Source organism: Ambystoma mexicanum, chromosome 4q (genome assembly GCF_040938575.1).
Source record: "Ambystoma mexicanum isolate Mex_15411 chromosome 4q, UKY_AmexF1_1, whole genome shotgun sequence".
Classification (NCBI taxonomy): domain Eukaryota; kingdom Metazoa; phylum Chordata; class Amphibia; order Caudata; family Ambystomatidae; genus Ambystoma; species Ambystoma mexicanum.
Window position 1 is genome coordinate 1,133,205,786 of NC_090928.1, and position 6,851 is coordinate 1,133,212,636.

The following is a 6,851-nucleotide window of genomic DNA, read 5'->3' on the forward strand; positions in this document are numbered from 1 at the left end:
AAAAAAAAAAACGGAAGCAATGGAGCCCTGCGACGGGCCCGAAATGAATCAAAGAAAAGGGGCAGAGCCTGGAGGCCCGCAGTCGACAATGCCCGGGCCGTGGCGGTTGAAAAGAAGGGGAGTGGCCTGCCGGTCCGGGGCGAACAACAGAGGAACACTGCACTATTTGCCTGCAGACAGGGCCCAAATGAGAGCCCCAGGACAACTAGTTGGCTGCAAAGAGGAGAAGAACTGCGCTGGCCCCACAAGTCCGGCCCTCCAGTGGTGATCTGCTGTGGTGCTCCATCCCAGAGCAGAAAAGTAATCAAGGGCGGCGGCCCTGCTGCGAAGAGATCTGCGCTGCTCCGGCCCGCACTGCAATGAAGAGGCGTTGCCCCTCCCCCCCATTGAGAGGAGGGACATGTCCCGCATCGTGGCCCATGGGGGAGGGGTGAGAGGCAGCCCCCAGAAAGTATGAAGCGGCTGCAGCCGCAATGAAGAGAAGGGGAAAGGTGGCGGCTGTCGCGCCATGAAAAAAAAAAAAGCACCCTGGTGGTGATTCCCGCGGCAGTCAGTCACGAACCCGGCCCGCCGTGTCAGCGAAGCACCATAGAACTGCACTTGGCCCGGTGTAAAGCATACCCAGGCCTCAGGCAAGGAAGCCAACACAGCATAGCACAGGCCAAGGTCTGCACTTTCCACCCAGAGAGGGCTGCGTCTATCGCCCAGCAACTGGGTAACGGCTCCCCACCGGAGTTCTTGTGCACCCTCAATCAAAGACCAGCTAGCGGGGCCATATCGAGTGACTGCAGTGATAAGCGTGGACTCAGGCTGCTGTGTTGCCAGTGCCCCCACTACAGGTGCCCCCCCCAGACTGTGGACAAGCCGATGTGGCCCCTGGGCCTCCCCAGGTGCGGCTTTGCCGGCCTCTGTGACTGTCCTATATGAACATTGGGGGGGAGACAAACTGGTTTCCTGCGACTCTCCGGGATGCACCAGATGAACACCGGAGACATCCCCATGAAGGCTGGGAGCCGGCAGACCTGGACTCTTGCCGAAAGTGGTAAACACCTGGATATCGGGAGTGATGTGTGGTGCCAGGGTCCCTCATTGGTGCCGTTCAGTGATATGAGACCCACTCACCCAGGTTACTAAAGGGTGCATATGTGTGGGAGTTATGGTTTGTAGAGTTAGTGTGTGAATTGTGTCATGGTGGTCCATTTATTTTGTTGTTATGAAAAAGGAGGAGTGTTGCATGTCACCCCTTGTAGGTAGACATGGTATCACCCAGTAGGTTTATTTTGGTCACATGGTTTCCCATGTGATCAAGTTAATAAAATGTACGAGCTGTTTCCAGCTCGTCAGTCAAGCCCAGATCCGACTCCGGTGTCGTTCCTTTGTGTGCACCCGCTGGTGCAACACCGCGTGGAGGAGGCCCAGGGACGGGGCCCTCCACGAGGTCGGCGCCCCTTATGGGCAACGCCGACCTCACTGCTGAATTGCAATGTGATCATGGCTGACTGGGGCAACCCCGATCTGGGTGCCCCCAGAGCCGGGGCTGCCGTGAGCTGGGTGCTCCCGGCCACGGGGGTCCCTCCGGAGTGGGTGGGGTGCTCCCCACTATGTTGTTTGTGGTGTGATCGCCGCCCCTAAGCACTGATGTTGGGTGCTCCCGAACGGCCTCTGGGGCCTGCCCGGTGGTCCAGGGCAGGCCCCCAACACTAGTCAGATTTCAGGCCTGCACCCGTGCTCGTGCTCCGTGTTCCGTATTACCGAATCACCATGCACCAGATTACCACATGTATTTACCCACACAACCACGAACAATATAACAATAATAAATAACTAGGAATCACGTAATGGGAGCTAATTCTTTCAAGAACTTTTTACAGAAGTTTTCCAAACTAGATAGTACGGTGGGTATTCAAACCTTAGGACAACGTTCTTTCCATAACGCTCTCGTCCCGCGTATCAGACATACTCGTATGTTAAGCAAACCATACAAGTCTGCTAATCACAACAATGGTGTAGGTTTTCCAACAATTTAAAAAGGTCATGAAAAGAACATTTAAGAGGGCTTTCTATTAAACGACAACTTTTACTTTCACTTTGAATTGTGCGTATACCTGCGCTTTCGCGCACTCGCCCACTGAACATTTCAAAGGATGTTTTCTAAGATCAAGCTCTTACAATGTGTATAGACACTATTACGAAAACTCTGGGTTCGTGCTCTCAACCTTGACTTCAAAGGCGCTGTAAATAGAAAATAACGTACCAATCGTGCTAGGCTCACCCTGCCCTACTCTGCAAAGCCAAAAGCCAACAGCCAAAGCTTTGCAGGACTGCGCGCTGGGCGCGGGCCAAACAGATCAAATAGTTTCCTGGGAAAAGGGGCCGGAGGCTCGTCTCTAAAAGTCACTGGAAACAACACAAGATATACGTTTAATACACAGAATGTGTATTTTAGAGTCTAATAACATCCGTTGCAAGTAATTGTAGTTCGCTCTCCGACCAATGTTCACACCAAAGGACAGTGCACAAGTCTTCTGCAGCGTCTCCACACAGTCACCGCGAAAGAGGTTTCTAAGCGCGGACCCGGGATTCGAACCTGTGTTGCTCTGCGTCGTCACTGAGTACTACCTGTTACCATCCACTGCTGCAGAACCGACTTTTGGAATCGTTTCACCTTGAGTGTGTCTGTATCCAGTACTTCTGAAAGACTGTGTTTTTCTAAAACACGAGTGTTCCAACAACCATTTTCTTGAAAGTCGTCAACGTCAGCTGGCATGATTAGAAGTCCGGCAGAATAGAGACTTGAAGCCTAGATATCTGCACAACCTACAGGAGCCGATAAGGAAACTGAATAGCTTCAGTGCCGCTCTCATTAATTTTGCTGCTCTTTTAGTATGTCCTGAATGCATGTATTTTTAGGATTGGCTATTAGGTGGCGCCACCTATAAGCCAATACTATTGTATTAGAGTCCAGCTAGGGAGAAATGCCATATGAGGAGGTACACAACGCCATAGGTGCTGTGTGGTTATTTACCCAACCATTGATTGCCCATGGCCATGCTAATCCATATGGCCATTTGCACCCAGTTCCCTCCCGTCCCCGCCCAAAACACATCCTCTTAGGATCTCTTTGAGCTATCATTATCAAGCCTTACCATCAAACTGTGTGCTCAAAGTGCCTGCAGGGTCTTTTCAAAGAAGTCTTCTGAGGTAATGACTTTACTGGAGCTCTAAACATGCTACTTGTGTAATAAAGATGTCTTAACCAGGTCTGCCTTCAGCCACTCCATTTATAAGCCCTATCTGTGCCCTCCACTGAAGTCCCGTTAAAAAAAGAGTTTTGGCTTGTGTGCAAGTATAAGGCATTTGCCAGGCACTGCTTTTATATGCCCAGGTGCTCACACCATTTTGCAGCCGCTACCGTCGGTGGCCAGTTAATACCACCACGACAGTGTCTGGCAACAGCTTTCCGCATGCCTACACAAACGCCCAAACTGTTGGCATTGCCAATGCTTGTTTCGAATGTTGCATGCATGCATTTGTGTGTATTCTGTTCTACTTACACGTTTGTAATTTGTGCTTTGTGAGGATACACTTACTCCTAAACTTGCCCCTTCATATACCCTCCCCTCCTACCCATCTGAATGTACCTAGAGCTGCATACGGGCAGATTGCTGTACCTCCGGATTCTCTGGTATCCCCCATCCACTCTTTGGGGCGCCACAAAGCATTGGCGCCACGCACATCAACAATGAATAACTAAAAAGATTGCTGTTGTTCACATGGGAGAGTCGGGGCGCTTCTTTCGAGCTGGTAAATTCCTTACTCTTCCGATTAAGGGCCCGATTCATGGAATATTGGCCCGGTTCAAAGTGAATTTGCACTACCGAAAAGTGACTTTGCACTGCCGACACAAACCCCGATTCATGGAACCGTGCAATATACTTTGCACGGTTCCATGGAGCGGGGTTTGTGTCGGCAGTGCAAAGTCACTTTTCAGCAGGGCACATATTCCATGAATCAGGCCCTAAGGCTCTGGGTGTGCAGGAGCTGGGCCTGTTACTGGAAACAGTCTCAATGCCACGATGTGAGGAGGACCACCACAATCAAGCCTCCGTTACCCACAACACACGTGTGCAAAACAAATGCTGCATAATTAGAACTGTTAGTTTACCACCAACTTCAGGGTAACACATTCGGTATTGTCTATAAAAACATGTAGTCAATTGCAAGAATTACTCACATGTGGGTGTTTTCAAAACATACAAGAACCCATTCCTCCCCACCAGGTTTTGAAAAGTACATTTTGATCATGCACCTGCTCCAATCCACATGGATGAGGCTAGAGGCTATAGCAGGAGGAAAGCCCGGGGGCAACGTGCTCGCCTTGAAAGCAAGATGACGTGTGCACCACAGGTTCGATCCCCGGGTCCGCGCTTAAAACCTCTGGGTAATAAGTGCGTTATAAATAACCTATCATATCATACAAGGACCAAATGAAGCAAAACACCACACGCTCGCCAGCCAGTGGCCTCCTTCCCCCAAATTCTACACGCCCAAGTAACTTACTACTGCTGAAGGCAGCATTTAAGATAACGCAAGAATACTATTTTCATTATTGTCAGGAAACACATTTTCCAAAGATACCACTAAACAGCGCCGTGTAGCGCTCCAGAAAATAAGCAAATCGGCAAGAACACGGGAAACCATCAGCTGTCTTTACACAACATCACATTCTCGCGCTCCCCCCACCTCTCATTTCGAAAATAAAATAGGTAGGCAAAACGCACCCCATAAAACAAGATCCAAAAGTCTGCGCACCAGAAAAACGGCCTCTCCAGCTTAGGCTGTACAAGTACAAACGAACAGTAAGGAAGACGCACTGAACCCCACTTGATGCCGGTTTAAAGTCGTGCTTTCCTTGCTAATCGGACAAACATCGCTCTCTGTGGCCCAGTGGCGCCACTTCAGAACCTACCTCCACGGCTTCTGGCGACGGAGACTGCCCTCCTGCCCATCCGACTGAAGGTGGGCATGAAAACTCTTCTGTTGGACTCGGTCTCCCCTGGCAACAGTTCCCATGGCTCTAGATCATTTTGGCGCTGCCCCTCTGGGTCGCCAGTGTGATATGAAGAACGGTGCCCGCTGTTCCGCGAGCTTTTTCATCAGCTCGCTCTCAATGCCTTGCCGGGGATGCACGTGTTGCCGAAACTCGGCAACCCAGCTCCTTCCCTTGTGCTCTGCTGCCCCGAGCAGTGTTGATGTACACAAGGCATGCATGAAAAGGTTCATTTCCCCAGAGGATTAGCACCACAAGATGACAACTAAAATACACCAACTCAAGGGAGAAAAGGTTTTCCTGTAGCTAAAGCTCCCTTGCATCATTGGGAGAGTTGTTCTTGCTTGTAAATTTCCATTTTTAATTTGATCCAGCTGGCAGAAACTCTAACCTTTTCTCCCCAGGGACCCCCCCCATGGGTAATTTTAATGTGAGCTGGAGAAAGCTGGAGGGAAACCCACCAAGTTCACCCCCCTCCCTCCATGCGCTTGACCCATGTTCCCAAAGAGCAGGGCTTAGATTCCTCCCTTCTTTGGAGCACATCAACACATCCGTGCTGTGAATGGCTAATGATCAACCGCAGCCATGCCACTGTGGGATTGCATTCCATCAGCAGCCTGGGGATTATCCCTCCCTAGCAGTGACTACACAGACAAACACTGCAGCAGTGGCAGGCAAACGAGTGTGACGCAGAGACCGGGGCTTGCTTCATAGAAGGATGGCATCTATCTGGACTACTAACTTTCACTAGTAGGCCTCATTTACTAAATATATTTACAAACTTGTCTTGCTCTCTTTGAAGCAACACCAAGTAGTAACCTGAGGAGTCAGGGAACAGTGATGTGATTGGCGAGTAGCATTACCCACATTTATTCAAGTGGGAGTGGATGAGCAGGGGTGAAAATGCCTGCTCAGCCCTCACACTTCTACATACCAAGAGCCAACACAATCATAAAGGTACAACTGGCCCAGTTAGGAGATACTCGTCATTTGTCTTTTTTGGTAACGTGGGCCGAGGGAAGGCTAAAAGGCTCTCAACGGATGGGTGAATCTGATTCAGTAGTGACCCAAACAACACAGTCATACAGTACAAAATAAAGGGAATGTCCGATCAAGGTTCTACACAAATCTATCACATGGCCTGCGGTAGCGGCCATGTAGTTATGTTTGAGTTGCTAAACCCATAGGAAGAGCACTTTTTGGGCATTTTAGAACTTTGCTCTCCCTGGATGAATCCTCATCAAACTTTGCAAAAAAAAGTATATGACCCACTCTGAATTGTTTTGCAAAGTTTTGTGAGGTTTGATTAAGGAGGGGCAAAGTTATAGGGGGGTCCCAAAAAGGCCATGCACCCAAGACTCTTGGCCCTGGCTACAACCACCGCAGCATAACTCTACAATGCTACCAAACATTTTGATTGTGGTATGTGGGCTGCTTAGGGGAAATAAATCTGAAGGATTTGATGGGGTCAGCAGTTTATTAATCAGTAGGTGATTACTAAGTACTGTGTGATTCTGTGGTGCTTGGAGATGGGAGAGTCTGAAATAAAGTAAGGGTTGCAAGAAAGGACCTGATGCTTGTGTTGCAGACTGAAGGGAAGGGGGGAGATGTTGTATGTCTTGCTTTACAACACTGTATATAGTTGTAGATGATGTGATAGATATGACTGCACCTGTGCATAGTTGAATGCTGTTGTGAAATCTAGAACGGAATGGGCAACCAGCTGGAATGAGAGAGCTGTGTAGATTGGAAGAACAGTTGTAGAGGCAGTGGTGTTGTTTCAGCTGGGAGTCTTTCAAAT

General features: G+C 49.5%; 1 protein-coding gene across 1 annotated transcript in view; it reads right to left on the reverse strand.

Annotated features, from left to right (window-relative positions):
* The window catches only part of TOGARAM2 (TOG array regulator of axonemal microtubules 2), a 717,735-nt gene extending 712,536 nt beyond the window's left edge, over positions 1-5,199 (reverse strand). The window contains exon 1 of the mRNA XM_069608717.1: positions 4,970-5,199. The gene's annotated coding sequence lies outside the window, so the exon portion shown is untranslated. The remainder of the gene's footprint in view (positions 1-4,969) is intronic.
* Positions 5,200-6,851: the final 1,652 nt, after the last annotated feature.